We start from the raw sequence: 13895 nt of genomic DNA on the forward strand, positions 1-13895 counted from the left end.
AAGGTACCCGGTGCTGATTCCACAGTGTCATGATGTGAAGTCCAGCAATACTATTATCCTTTGTTCAGAGTGATTTTAGTCTATTTTGTTTTGTTTAATTTCAACATACTTGAAGGTATAGACAACTATTTTGAAGAGAATGAGAGACACTGTGACAGCCATTGTTGACTTCCCTATTGTCTGCTCTTGAAGACCTAAAATGCCTTCATCATCCTGTTCTGATCGGTTCTATATTATTTTGTTTTGTATGAAGTCATTGTATGTAAAGATATGGACAACTATTCAAAAGAAAATGAGACAATATGATAGTGAAGATACCCAGTTGTCTTGCTTTGAAATCTGTGTCTCTTACATTATTTTCTTATGATCTGTTTTGTTTTATTTTACCCTCTTTAAAAAAATAAAAATAATCTTTGCAAAAGAGTTTAATAAGATTCCAGAAAGAAACAAATGCAAATATTTCCAAGGAAATTACACTGAAAAACATGTTTTGCTACACTGAGGTAATAAAAGAACTCAAACTTGATGAGAAGTGAGAAAAATAACTTTAAAAGCTAAGTGTGGATTTACATCATCCTATGACCTTGCCCTAAATGACTATGTCTCGGGATATTGGTGAACAACACAGGGAAACTATCATGCTTAATATTTTGAAGTACTGCTTACTCAATTATCTCTAGCAGTATTATTTATAACACTGTGTCTTGGCAACCTATATTGCAATAGTTTTAAATAACTTGAATTTCTGAGCTAATCTGTCATTTTTTAATAAATGGCAGGAATCTACTATCTGAAAAAATAAAAATTGTGTGATACATTTGCATGTCTCTTAGTGTGAGGTTGAGCATCCTTTCATATGTGTAGTAGCCAGTTGTGTTTTATTTTCTCTTGTTCTGTATTTTCTTTGCCCATTTGATGATCTCTTCCTTACTGACTTGCAGGAGTTTTTATCTTACAGAGAAAAGCTTTTAGTTTTGATAGGAATATCAGTAGTTCCTCACAGTTTGAGTTAGGCTTTACAATAGACTTTATTATGAAGGAAAATATTTTTTGCTTAATTGTTTATTAATCCTATTGAATTTAGGGCTTGAGTTATACATACTTAGAGTTTGCCAACGCCAAAATTTAAAAAATAAATATTTTCAAAGTTTCATTGGTGTGTTTGATTCTGAACTTTAGACTTTTTATTTAAAACATTGATATTTTTCTACAAAACTACAGCTCTTACTCATTAGTTTGTCCCCAGCTAGACCAGTTTGTTCCCCTAAATGATTATTTGGTTGTCTTTGACAATATGTGAGGGTGTTTTTCTTGCAGTGTTAACAGCTAAAGTACTGTGGCAGTTAACTTTGATTGTCAGCTGCATTAAGAAATTCCTCCCGGGGACCGGACCGTGAAGATGCCAGCCTCGCTAACCCTGAGTTCACAGCTAAGTGGGCTGCTAGAGGAAGTGGTCATGGAACCACCAGAAGTATGTATGTTTGCCCCGTGACCGCAGGGAACAGATCTGTTCTCTGACACCTTCCTCTCAGACCCTGCTCTCTGGGCACCAGGAAATGGCAGCTTTTCTCCACTCTGACCTTCTACTGGGATCCTTCTCGCCTCAGGTCCACAGTAATCCAGCCAGCTGACCATGGATTGAAGCCTCTGAAACTGACCCAAATAAACCTCTTCCTCCTTTTAAGTTGTATGCATCAGGCAGTTTGTCCCAGCAATGGAAAAGCTGATCAGTACAGTTTATGTTGGTATTTCATATGTGAAAGTGCAGTTTCACTGTCATTCAGTCAATTACATGCCAGTGACTAAAACATTTAAGGCATACCCTCTTACAGCATGTAGATTCTAAGGAAGTGACATACATACAGGCAACAGAAAATACAAAGAAAGGAATAAAGTCATGCACAATTATAAAGTTGGGAACACTACTTTTCCAAAAATAAATATTAGCAAAAATATAACCTTTTTGTTTAATTTTGAAGGCTACATGAGTTTGCCAAGTAGAGAAGAACGGGGACATCAGGCAAAGAAAGCAGCATGAAATCAGAAATCACACTGTTAGTTAACCCAGAATCCTGTTCACTATTGGTACTAAGTTAATTAATTGACACGATGATACCACTAAGTGTGTGAAGACTTGTTCCAATTTCCTGGTCCTCAGATGAAATGCAAAATTCCCTTAACCTGAGTATAATACCCAGGGTTTGTTCTAACCAGAGAGAAAACATCTGCCACTGACATGCAGCCACTTAAGAATGACACAGCACAGCTGTTCTTAGGAGGGGAAGCGAGCAGGCAGAATGTCTGCTGGACTGTGACCCTCGGGGTGCCGTGCTGGGTAGGACACGTCAGCACTCAGCGGGAAGGTGGGCCGTGATAATTAGGTCTGCTAGGCACCACACAAATGGAATCGGTGTAATTTCATGAGACACCACTGAACTCCTCGAATTTACATTTCTCTGCAGGTCTGCTCCTTCTTTTACTAGGCTCCTGTACCAGTCACATGGCCAAACACCCACCTTGAAGTTCAAACCACACTGACTTCTCTTTCCCCATGCCACTTCCAAAGTCCCAGAGGAAGATGCTGCCTGCAGGATTCTGGACCAGTCAACAGAGGAGTAGGCTAGATCATTCTCTACTCACACAGGGACTTTCTCTGCAACCATGTGGGTGGACTGTAAAGAAGAAACGTTCTCAGTAACAAGGTTCTTATTATACACACCCAAAAAAGGGTATTTCAAGGGCAAAGTCCGTATATTATTTATCTTTGGTTACTTTATAAAGCTCTGTATGTAAATAAGACCTCTCATACATTTATTGACATCTTTTAGTGAATGAATGAATGAATGAATATAGATGTTATTGTCCCACTTTAATGAGGTTATTTTGGAAGAGTATATTACCTATCAATCATATTATGGTGATCAGTTAGACTACTACATACTACATGAAAGTCTCCAAATGGTGTCTTATAAGAAATGAAGTGTAATAAACAAGTTTTAACTTCAGAACAAACAGAGCCTACAAGTTATGTGGCTTCTCTAAAGTCCTTTTACCTTTCCAAGCCCATTTCTCTATAAAGTGAATATAGTATCATCTACAACATGAAATTTTTATGAGAAATTAATCAATATGAAGTCTCAAATGCCCAGCATGTCTAGATTTGTAAGCAATGTGAGTTGTATTTCCTTTATGTGCTAATTGTCTGGTTGGTGTGGGTCTTAATGAGTTATTTCTCAATTTTCCATCTAACTTGTCTCTTGTTATTCTGTTGGGCTCCACCATTGCTGAGTTTTTAGAAGGCAGATTCTCAGTGGCCAAAAACTATGTCTGTATAACTTAGTCTTTTTAAAGAACACTAAGCAGTAGGCCGATTATGCTTTGGAATTTTAAATATGCTACTTGGTGATAACAATGTCAGAATTAGTAGAATAATCTAGCTGTTTGCACACAAATCCCCTCCAACCCATTCTCTACACAGCAAGGTTTTTAAAACCAATGATTGTAAAATAAAAAACCATCTTTAAAAGGCTTCAAAGGTTTCCCATTGCTTTTAGTATAAAACCCTAACTCCTTAATGTGGCCACACAGCGTAAGAACACCTCCGTCTCCCGGCCTCACTGCTCACCCTTGATTCTGAGACTCAGCCACAGTGCCTTCCCAGCACTGGGTTCCCACCAGCACAGGGCATTTGCACATGCTGCTGCTTCTACTGGTACACCCTTTTCTCCCCCTTCCTGTGTATGTAACTAAATCCTCCTATTTATTTTCTAAAGGAAACCATTCCCAACCCCATTTGACATAAAGTAGATCCTCCTCCCGTCCCTAAGTAGCTACAGCCCTTTTCTTCTGTTAGCATTTGGCATTATTGTAATCTACATTCTTTGATGTTTATTTAATTATCTAAGTCACTCCTAGATAGCCCACTCCATGAAGACAGGCATTGTGTCTGGCTTTGCTTACTATAGTTCTCCCATGCTTAGCACCCAATACAACGTTCTTGTTCATCACTAGACAAGGTAATCACATCTAACTACCCAGTAGCAAGTTGCAGAAAATACTGGTTGAGACAATGAGCTTTGAACAATCACCAGGAGAATATGTTGCCGATTGCCAAACAATGAAGTTCTGCCACAATCCCTGAATGGGGATGGATAAAGCTGAGGAATTCAAAACAGAAACCCCTCTAAAGAGCTGATACCCAAAGGCAGACCCTTTCTCGAGCACAGTCAGGTTACATTTGTCCCAGTTACAAAACTGTATCATAATCGTCTGTCAGAAACAACTCTGGGAATTATTACACTCAGGAAATAACTCAATGAGCTAGACACTTGATATGTGTATATTTTCTTATAGGTGAATTATACTTCCAAAGACAGGAGGAAGAGAGGATGAAACAGAAAGAAAACTAGAAGGGGCAGGGCAGGAGTGGACAGAGCACCTTGCTTGCCAGTCCAAGCCCAGCTCTCTCCGGATGTGCTGAGAGAACCAAAGACCTGTGAGCTTTCCGCCCTGCATCCCCGCCTGTACCGGCTGAGCAGCCAGCGCTGGCCCTGTGCTCAGCATGTTTGTTTATTGTTCGTAGTCAGTAGTATTCACGGTGGAGCAATAGAAGATTAAAGAATGACTCCTCAGTAACAAAATGCATGGGTGTTACTGGGAAGCATTAAGGGATGGCCCCCATACATTCCTCCTTGTATTTTGCAACCTTTCCCCTTTCCTGTGGAGAAGGAGACTGCCATTTGTCTCAGAAGAGAATTATCTTGGTGGAACTAGAGAATAGACAGCAAATCATTGGTTTTAAATCCTAAAACCATGGTTCTTAAGTAAGTCTGCCAACCTGTCTCCCCGACTCCACCTCCTCTCCCTGCCCACCTCCCTGCCCCTGAGAAGGTAAATAAAAGAGAGACCAGCAGGAGGAGACACAGACCTATGTCCTGGGTGAAGACGAAGAGCGGGGGCTGGAGGTTTCCGATGGTACCATGATGGACCCCAGAAAAGTGCGGGGCCTTCAGCGTAGGGAAGCTTCAGTGGCTTTAAACCTGAAAGATCCGAATTTGCCTGGAACTGGGTAAAATTGTGTTTTCTGCCTCGAGAAAGAAAAAAAGCAGAACTATAAACAATGTGGAAGAATAAAGATCTTTTTAATGTTCTTAACATTTCCACATTAGTGGAACACATTGTGCTGCAAAAGTACAGTTTTCTGAACGGCCCAGTTTTGCTTTCATTCTGCATCACTCTTATCATGATGATACATTTTCCAAGCCTGGAAATCACGTGTCCTAACTGCTACAATTTTAATCACCATGGTTCAGCCACAGGCCTCTGGAGACTTCTATTCAGAGCATCAGCTTAGACACTGAGAAAACACAGGGCCTTAAATTCTGCATCACCTAAAAAAATGCATTTCCTGGGCCCTGTGCCCAGGCCTACAGACCAAGTTAGGAAAATAAGCCCTGTGACAGCGAGGCTCATTTCCCAGCTCCCCTTATGTTCTCAAGGGCTGCCCAGAACAGGAGGAGGGCAAGAGGGTTCCGGTCCCTCCCGGGAGCTAGATGCAGTGGCTCAAAGGACAAAGAGGGCTATGAGCAAGGACTTCCACAAACCCAGGCCCGCCTCCCACACCTGCACCCCTGCTGCCTTCCCCTCACGGTGCCGCATCTTGGCTTCCCGAAGTGGAAACGTTCCTTTTGTCCAGGATCATGTCCTCACCTGGTTGTGGATGGTTCACTCTAAGAGGTGGGGAATCAAAGGTAAGCTCCCCTCACCATCAGTTCATGAAAAACTAATAAACATTAAATTTCTACAGTTTTACCTCCCTGAGTGAACGCTGGGTGGGCGGAACTGTGGAGAAATCAGCTGATGTGCAGAAACTCAACTTGCATGCTTGAACTGTTGGGAAAGAGCTTCTAAAGCAAGAGCAGTCGCGATAACAGATCAAATGCTGGCTCCAAGGTTTGCAAACGACCCAGCAGAGCAACTGGAGCTTCACACAGGTGGTGAGCTTTGCACATTATGAATGACATAGAAAACCTGAGTGGAAGCCAGGTGGACTAAAAGCCAAAAAGGAATCCCTTTGGGGTTCACTGACGATGGCCCATCAGAAGAGCCTATCTGCTGGAATGGTAGTTTAGGGAGAGGACAGAATTACCTTAGATACATTTGTGCAAAAAGCCTAAGAAACTAAGCATAAGGCATTTGCATGTTCTGGAAACATGGCCGAGTACACACACAAAACAGAGCTCATTTTCATATGCCCTGGTATTGTTCTCTTGATTGTTTTGCCCAAGGTTGTCTCTCACTTTCCACCACACATGAGTTTTTCAGGGCAAGGAAAGATTCCTAGCCTTCGCTCAGGAGACTACTGCAGTATGCAAATTAAGACAGCAATTATTTGAGGATTTAACTAACCTTGATAGCAACCCTGGATTTCAGTTCTCCCTTTCTTTCTTTTCCTTTCCTTAGTTAAACCGGCAGCAAGGACAGGACTGATGAGAACACGATGACTGTAGTTTCGAAGGTAGCTATTTTCAGAGATACAGCACTGTTAACATGTTGCCTAAACAAAATGAAAATGAATGGTTGGACTTTCAGTGGCTAAATTTGAAGCATGAATATTTGACATAAAAATGTAACAAAGGAGCCAATACATTAATCATTTGCCCAAAATTAGGGCCAAAGCATCTGATGCATAATGGGCAGTTGAACGTTTTTGTTTTTTAATTTTTCACTTTTCAGGACTCTTACCTTGAGGGAGGGAAGGAAGTCCTCTGCAGAATTCTGCTTCCTGTTTGTGGACTGGGCAGCCCTTCCTCATGCCTGGGAGACTGGTCCCATGGTGTCCCTGGGTCTCCAGCTGGCACTCAGGAGCAGAATCTGGAATGAGCAGTCTGAGGAGTCTCAGCTTGGGGCTTGAAAACACCAGTAGGTGGCACAGACTTTTCCAGAGAGTTTTAAATGAAGCCCCAGGGATCAAAAATCCCCCTGCTCCCTCTGGCAGAAAAATTAATTTTAACTAAAAATTAAATTAGTTATATGTTTGTTTCCACATGGCTTTGGCAAGTGACCTTGTCACTAGGCTGGGTCTGATGAGAGCCCTAGGCTAGAATAAGGAATGTAATTCACCCTGTTATAGCTTAAGTTTTCAGGTTTGCTGACTCTGGTTGCAAGAAAGAGAATTTTCAGGATGCATCATTAAAAGTTTACTATGCCAAGCCAAGTGTGGTGGTGCATGCCTGTAATTACAGGACTCAGGAGGCTGAGGTGAAGGATCGTTGTGAGTTTGAGGTCAGCCTGGGTTACAAAGCAAATTCAAGACCAGCCCAAGCTGCATAGGGACACTCACCTCAAAAGAAAAAAAAGTTTACTGTTCTGGGTATGGTAGCACATGCCTATAATCCCAGCCCCTGAGAGGCTGAGGCTGGAGGATCATTGCAAATCTGAGACTAGCCTGGGCTGCAAAGTTGAGCTCAAGTCCAGCTTGAACTACATAGCAAGACCATGTCTCAAAAAAAAATGTATAAATGTTTTAAGGTTTACTAGGCAGAGATTTTAGGATGCACTCCAGAGTGGAGTGTGGGTGCTCAGAAAACGAGAGGCATTATTTCCTAGGACAGGAAACATTTAGGCTTAAGTAGTGAAAAGGTGAAAAAATGTGGCCCACCCCTAAGAAAGGTACTAGCCCATTTTACAGATCTGGACAGGTATGCACACAGGTTTTGTTTTGTTTGTTAGATAATTTAAACATTCTTGGATTCTCTCAATTTGTTCCTTTATCTTAGGATCAGGCTCCTGCTCTTTATTTTCTCAACTAAGCCAATTTGTGAACTTTCAGTATTTTTGAGGAATTTGATATGTGATGGGTCTGATAGGAAAAGACCCTTTTAAATTTAACCCCCAAAATGTTAATATGGCTCACCTTGGATAACTTTGGCTGAGTCCTAAAAATTGCGGTCTTTTAAAGGTACAATTTTTAGTAATGATTTTGTTGCTTTTTCACCTTTTATTTCTTTTATCCTCCCGCAACCTCAGCAAAACTTGATTTGTAGTTGGACAAATAAAAGCTAGGAGATCCTCCACCGGGTCCCACCAGCCAGACAGATCAGTCCAGGTGTCCCAGCCTGAGCGGGAGGAGAACCCCGGAACCCCTAAGGCTGGGGATAGGACTCCAGGCAGACTGCTAGGGGCCGATGGAGTCCCAGGCCTGGTTCTCCTCAGCTGAAATCTGTTCCAGGCCGGGGCCTGGGCTCAGCTCCGCAGGACCCGGGGGACAGCGCAGAAACAGAGAAACTGGCCTGTGCGCAGGGTTCCCGTTCCAAAGGTCCCAGGCATTTCATTTATTCAGCCTGGGTGTTTTTATTTATCTTAATATTGATTTATGTTTACAGAAACTTGTTTTGGGTCACAGGGTGAGGAAAGTTTGAGTTTATTTAAGCTTCTAAAAGGTTAGAAGCTGTGAACCCAAGGAACCACGAGCTTGGCAGGCCCTCTTCATGCTGCTGGAAGCCCCTCCTCTCCCACGCTCAGCCACCTCTGCCTGGCTGTTGAGGCCCAGCCTTGCTCCCTTTTGCCCTTGGAAAGTGAGAACTTCTGGATTTGGGTCTGTGGGAGGCCTTGGGTCTCAGGCCGTGGGTCAGGATTTTAGGGTGCCCTTACAGTCAAGTCATCCTCTGCCCCTAAATTGATAATGCCACTGCTGAAAGAAAGGTACGGCCAGAAGTGATGGTGCATGCCTGTAATCCCAGCACTGAGGAGGCTGAGGCAGGACGATCATTGCAAGTTTCAAGCCAGCCTGAATTACATAGGGAGACCCTCAAAAAACAAAAAGAAGTCCCTGGGGGGTTTTTTGTTGTTGTTGTTTTAAATTTTTTGAAATAAGGGAAGCAACAATTTTACAGTTAAAATATCCTTGATATGCTTTGGATTCTAGCCAACAAGTGAAAATGATGGAGGCATATTCCAACTGGGTAATGCATTGAGAAATGGTGTCCTCGTCCTCTCTATGGAACACCAGCTGACTTTGGAGTTTGACAGGCCAAGGCTTAGGCCTCAGTTATTTCGGAGGTCTGTAACCTTGAGCAAGTTAATCAGCCTAAGATTCAGTTTCCTTAACACTGAGTGGGTTTTTATAAAGAACAAACACAATGATGCATATGGAGCAATCATGCAAAGGGAGAATTCAGCAGAAACTGTCCTTGTCATAGCTGCCAGCACCTGGACTTTCCCAGGGGATTCCACACAGCCTCTCAACTGTAGCAGTCAGATGCAGAACTGTCCTGAGAGTAAAGGGGGACTCAGCTCAACTTTGGGGAGCCAGGGCACACAGGGAAGCTAATTTCTGCTGAAAGTCTCTGAACTCTGCTTGCTCAGCTGGGTTCAGCCCTTGATTCCTAAAGTTTCTGTAAGCCGCACAGGAACCTGGGTGGACCCGGGCCCTTCCCACTTCGAAACACCTCGTGGGGGGACTCTGCTGGTGGGGTGCGGTCATTACTTCTCTCCCACGTCTCCATGCTGCCTTTGAAACACACCTGACGTCCAGACACTGTGTCTAGAAAGGGAGGACGAGCCTGTGGACAGCAGCAGCCTCCTTTCCTCCGCCTCAGCGCCTTCTCCTGATGTCCCTGCTCCTCGACCCTGACTCCCGCTCTGGGACCCGGGCATTTTGTGGCTTATTTGGTGAACTCTAAGGGGATGAGTTGGGTCCAGCCTAACTGAGCTGCTGTGTTCTGTTCAGAAGGAAGGAGCCAGAGCTGACACAGAACACAGAGGAACGATATGTCTCATCAGTGGAGAAATGCTACCACGAGCAGGCCGAAGTTTCAGAGAGATGCTCGAGATCTCATGGGACAGGGAGCCTGGGGTGAGGATGAGACAGAGGCCGAGGGCAGAGGCTGCAGGCCGGGCCGGCTCCTTTCTCTTGTGCCAGTCTCATCCATCCAATCCACTAAACGGAGGCTCACCTTTCTCCAAGCGCCCAAGAAAGCAGCCCACCTTTTGTCTCCCCAGTTACCACCATCTGTCTCCTCAGCTCGTCCCAACCTGGCTTCTGTCTCCATAGTCCACTGTTCTGCCAGAGACCGTGGGCCGGCCCTCAGCCTCCTCCTCCTCCTCCCTGAAGAGCTGTGCCTCCTGACAAGTGTGACTCCGCCGACCTCTGACAGACATTTTCTCACAGTCGCCACTGGCTCCTCCTTCCACTTGCCTTAACCAGGAATTCCCAAAGTGCAATCTGCCTTTTCTAAAGCCTGTGCCAGCCAGTCTCAGATTTATGCTCTAGGGAGTCGATATGGCCAGAAGCATGATCTGAGAGATATGTGTGTAAAGTATAGAGCTGGGTGATATTATTCTCCCTTTGCTGTGGCAGTCAAAGGTGTCGCCGGCCTCGCAGTCACTCAGGCTGGAAACACCAGGGCCCCCGTGTCCTCTGACTGCTTCGTCCCTTTTCTCTGTCACTGGCATTTATCCACACCCGTCCTCTCTTCCTGGGGCTACCTTGGTATTAGTGCCTACCTGAAATATTGTAGTTGGTTCTTAATATATTTTCCTGCCCTGCTAAGAACCAATTTTCCAGGCTTCAGAACATCTCCTCTTCTTCATTGGAGTAAGGGAAAGGAAGACAGAAGGAAGAGAAAAGGAAACTGACATAAATGTGTGTGTGTGTGTGTATAGCTAAAATGACTATACTACTAATTGTATTAGTTACTGGAAAAGAACAGTTAATACTCATATGTTTAGGTCAATTTTACACGTTAATATCTATTAATCTAAGCAAACTTCTCAAAGGTAACAGTATGCAACGTTCCAGCCATTGTCAAATTCCCGTCATCTTGTTTTATAAACGTGTTCTGTTACTGTATTTGATTTCTTGCTGTTTGTCTGTATTGCTTTTTGCATTGCTTTTTTGCGTCTTTTTAATCTTAAATTAAAAAAGAAAATCTCATCTCCCAGACTTCCTTCCAGGACTCTGTGTCCCAATGCACAGAAGGAAAAGCGAGAGCAAGACAGAAAATTCAAAAGCCAGCTGGAAGAACTGGATATTTCACCTACTGCTTGTAATCAGAAGAAAAGAGAGAAGTAGAAGAAACCGTGTTTAGTTTAGTGAAAACTACCGCAGATTCTAAAGCAGGAAGTCGCGTTGCTCTGTGCAGCAGGGGATTCCTCAGCATTTAATGATGCTAAACAGGGTGTCATAAATTTTTTGGCTTTATTGTATCACAGGGTAATAGACTACTCTGCAAAGCTTTTGTGTGCCAGGGATAGCTTTTGTATGAGCAAAGCATAACGGCTTGGAGTTCGGACAGGGGTGTAACTGAAGGCTCACCAACAGCGGACAGTGAGGAGGTGGCAGCTGGCACGCTGGAGCCTGTTGCCTACATCAGTCCAGGGTAGGAGGGCAGGAATGCCAGGACAGAGGATCAGCACCCTACCGAGCAAACAAAGACTGCTTGTTCATTTTACTGATATAAACATATTTTGGTCTCACAATAAACCAGCAAGTTATTCTTTTTTGTTTTTGTGTTTGCGGTCCTAGGGATCAAATGTAGGGCCTCAAATATGCTGGGCAAATGCTCTACCATTGAGCTATCTTTAACACCCCTCCCCCATCTTTTTGGGAGGGAGGATTATTCCTCCTGCCTCAGTCTCCCAAGTAACTAGGATTACAGGCCTGTACCCCTGTGCAGAACTAGATATGATTCTTACAACTATTTTTACAGTTCGAGGCTCTTAAGAATAAAAGTGACTTGTGAAAATTTACTTGGAAGTACATGACAGAGTCAGGATTTGAATCTGGGATTTGTAGGTCCAAATGCAATCTTTCGTGGTCAAAATGTAGGACAAGAAGGGCATACGGTTAAGTGCTTCCTTGGAGCTCAGGCACCTCTGAAGAGCAGAAGTCACGAAGGCCCCTTTAGAGTCAGGCTATACCAGCGAGGGCACCCCAGAAGACCCAGGAGAACCTAGAACCAGGCTCTCCCCTGCATGACCGTGGGGAAGGTCTAAAGGATTCAGGACAAGGACATATGATGTCAGCAGAAGACCTCCTCCACCACAGCAGAAGCAACAGAGTCTGAGTCTCCTTAGGTGGTCCCCTTGGCAGCACCAGTCAGCAACTTCCAAGAGCAACAGGAGACAGCCTGCCGTGGTGGCAGCCGAGCAAGGCACAGGTCCCACTCCACTGCAGTGAGGGCAAACCTTCGGAGACAGAGTGCCCAAACTGCAGCCCCACATCCACCTGCTCATCACAAAGGGCCCATGCTGCCATTAAACCTGAATACTGGGGTTTTAGGTTAGAAAAAGCAACTCATATGTTAACATCTTTTGTCTTAAAAGAAAAACATAATAACAGAGCTTTTGATGAAACAAACAGCTTTTTACTGAAAGCTAGAAGTTTGCCTTTGGTGTGCTTTTGTACAGTTAATGTAGTCTTTGCTGTTGTATGAATGCTGGTGCCTTGCGAACCTTGGATAGGGCCTCTTGGCTCGCGTGCCAGGTGGGAGAGCTCTCTGTGCCGCTGCGGCACGCACGCCACGGGTTCACCACTACTGCCCTACTGTGTATCTGGCTTCACTTCCGGCGGCTGTTATGAATGCACTTACAGGAAGAATACTAAAAGGGAAAAACTCTGCCTTCCTTCTCTTCCCCAAATTCACTCATTACAGTTGAGGTAGAGCAACCCACTTGACCACAGAGGCATTGGTTTCCCAGCACTTAACCTGACCGGTCCACTCCTAAGCAGCCACCTTCCCACATAAGAAGGGTGAGCCTGCAGGAAGCCTCACAGCCAGCAGCAGGGAGGTTGAGATGTGAACCCACATCTCTGCACTCTGAAGCTCTCTACTTCTACGCTGTGACACAAACCCTGCAGGCAGCTACAGCTGTCAGGAGCGTAGGGCAGAGAGGCGACAGTTCCAGTGCGGTCAGTGCTTCTCAGTGCCAGTGCTGCATGTACTACTTTCGCAACTCTCAGTCGTATGGTCAACCACTGACACTGTTATTTGCTTAGTATTTTTCTTCCAGTGACTCACCCTTAAAAATTGAGCCTCATTAAAAAGTACTGATTGTGAAATTGTGGATTTTTGTGCTTTCTATCCATATTTTTCAACATACAAAAAGATAAATCCTTGGACTCTGTTATTCCATAAATTTTTCCAATAAATACGTTCTCAGATGAGTGAAATGGTATGTCTGCAAGACCGTTCGTGGCCTCTGAGGGAGTACACCGTGCCCGTCACTCGGTGGGGATGCAGGTGTAACAGGGATGAGGAAGCCGCCTCAGTGCTGGTGAAGACCTGTTGTTAGAAGGCCAAGATACAGAATCGTGTTTCAAAAGGTATGTGGATGAAAAAGGAGGGGACAGAATCTATGTTTGTATATACTTCCAATTTCTGAGAAAAAAATGTCAATGAAAAAATAAAAGCAGTTTCTGATGGCAGGACCAGTTTGGCAATGATGGAATTTTTAACATTTGTTCATTTTGAGCCATGTAAATATATTATTTGTCAACTATTAAGTGAGCTAAAACCACAGTAATCATTATGGTAGAAATGTTTGCTCCCGAAGTGCCCTCCATGCCACACGGCACTGCTTGGGTGGTGCTGCCCTGGTGCGGTTGACTCTCCACGCAGTGCTCCCAGGAGTGGGGTGGTGGCCCTAGGGTGCACTGTTAACCTCTGTCACACTGCAGAAGTCCTGGGGAGGACGACAGGCTCAACGCCAACGCTGAGGAGGAAGTGAAAGAATCCGCCCTGGTGGTGATTCTTTGGTCAGATTATCTGCCCGTGAGGTCCTCTTTGCTGACCACCCTGAAGTTCAAAACAGAACCCGAAGCCCAGAGAGAACAGCAGGTGTCTTTTCGTGTGCTCCAGCTATGTCTGCTTTGATGCTGAACTGCGACTCAT

At 44.2% G+C, this 13895-nt stretch overlaps 1 long non-coding RNA gene across 1 annotated transcript; it reads right to left on the reverse strand.

The window, feature by feature from the left end:
• Nucleotides 1–2516: 2516 nt before the first annotated feature.
• On the reverse strand, nucleotides 2517–10121 carry LOC106028750 (uncharacterized). The gene is made up of 5 exons (XR_001202363.3): nucleotides 9988–10121; nucleotides 6745–6873; nucleotides 6409–6556; nucleotides 4928–5083; nucleotides 2517–2672 (listed from the first exon to the last, which is right to left on the reverse strand). It is a non-coding gene; the product is annotated as an uncharacterized LOC106028750 (long non-coding RNA).
• Between the last annotated feature and the right edge of the window lie 3774 nt (nucleotides 10122–13895).

The sequence above is a fragment of the Cavia porcellus genome, unplaced genomic scaffold (assembly GCF_034190915.1).
Source record: "Cavia porcellus strain 051 isolate PalLab524CR breed Dunkin Hartley unplaced genomic scaffold, mCavPor4.1 scaffold_29, whole genome shotgun sequence".
Taxonomy (NCBI): Eukaryota; Metazoa; Chordata; class Mammalia; order Rodentia; family Caviidae; genus Cavia; species Cavia porcellus.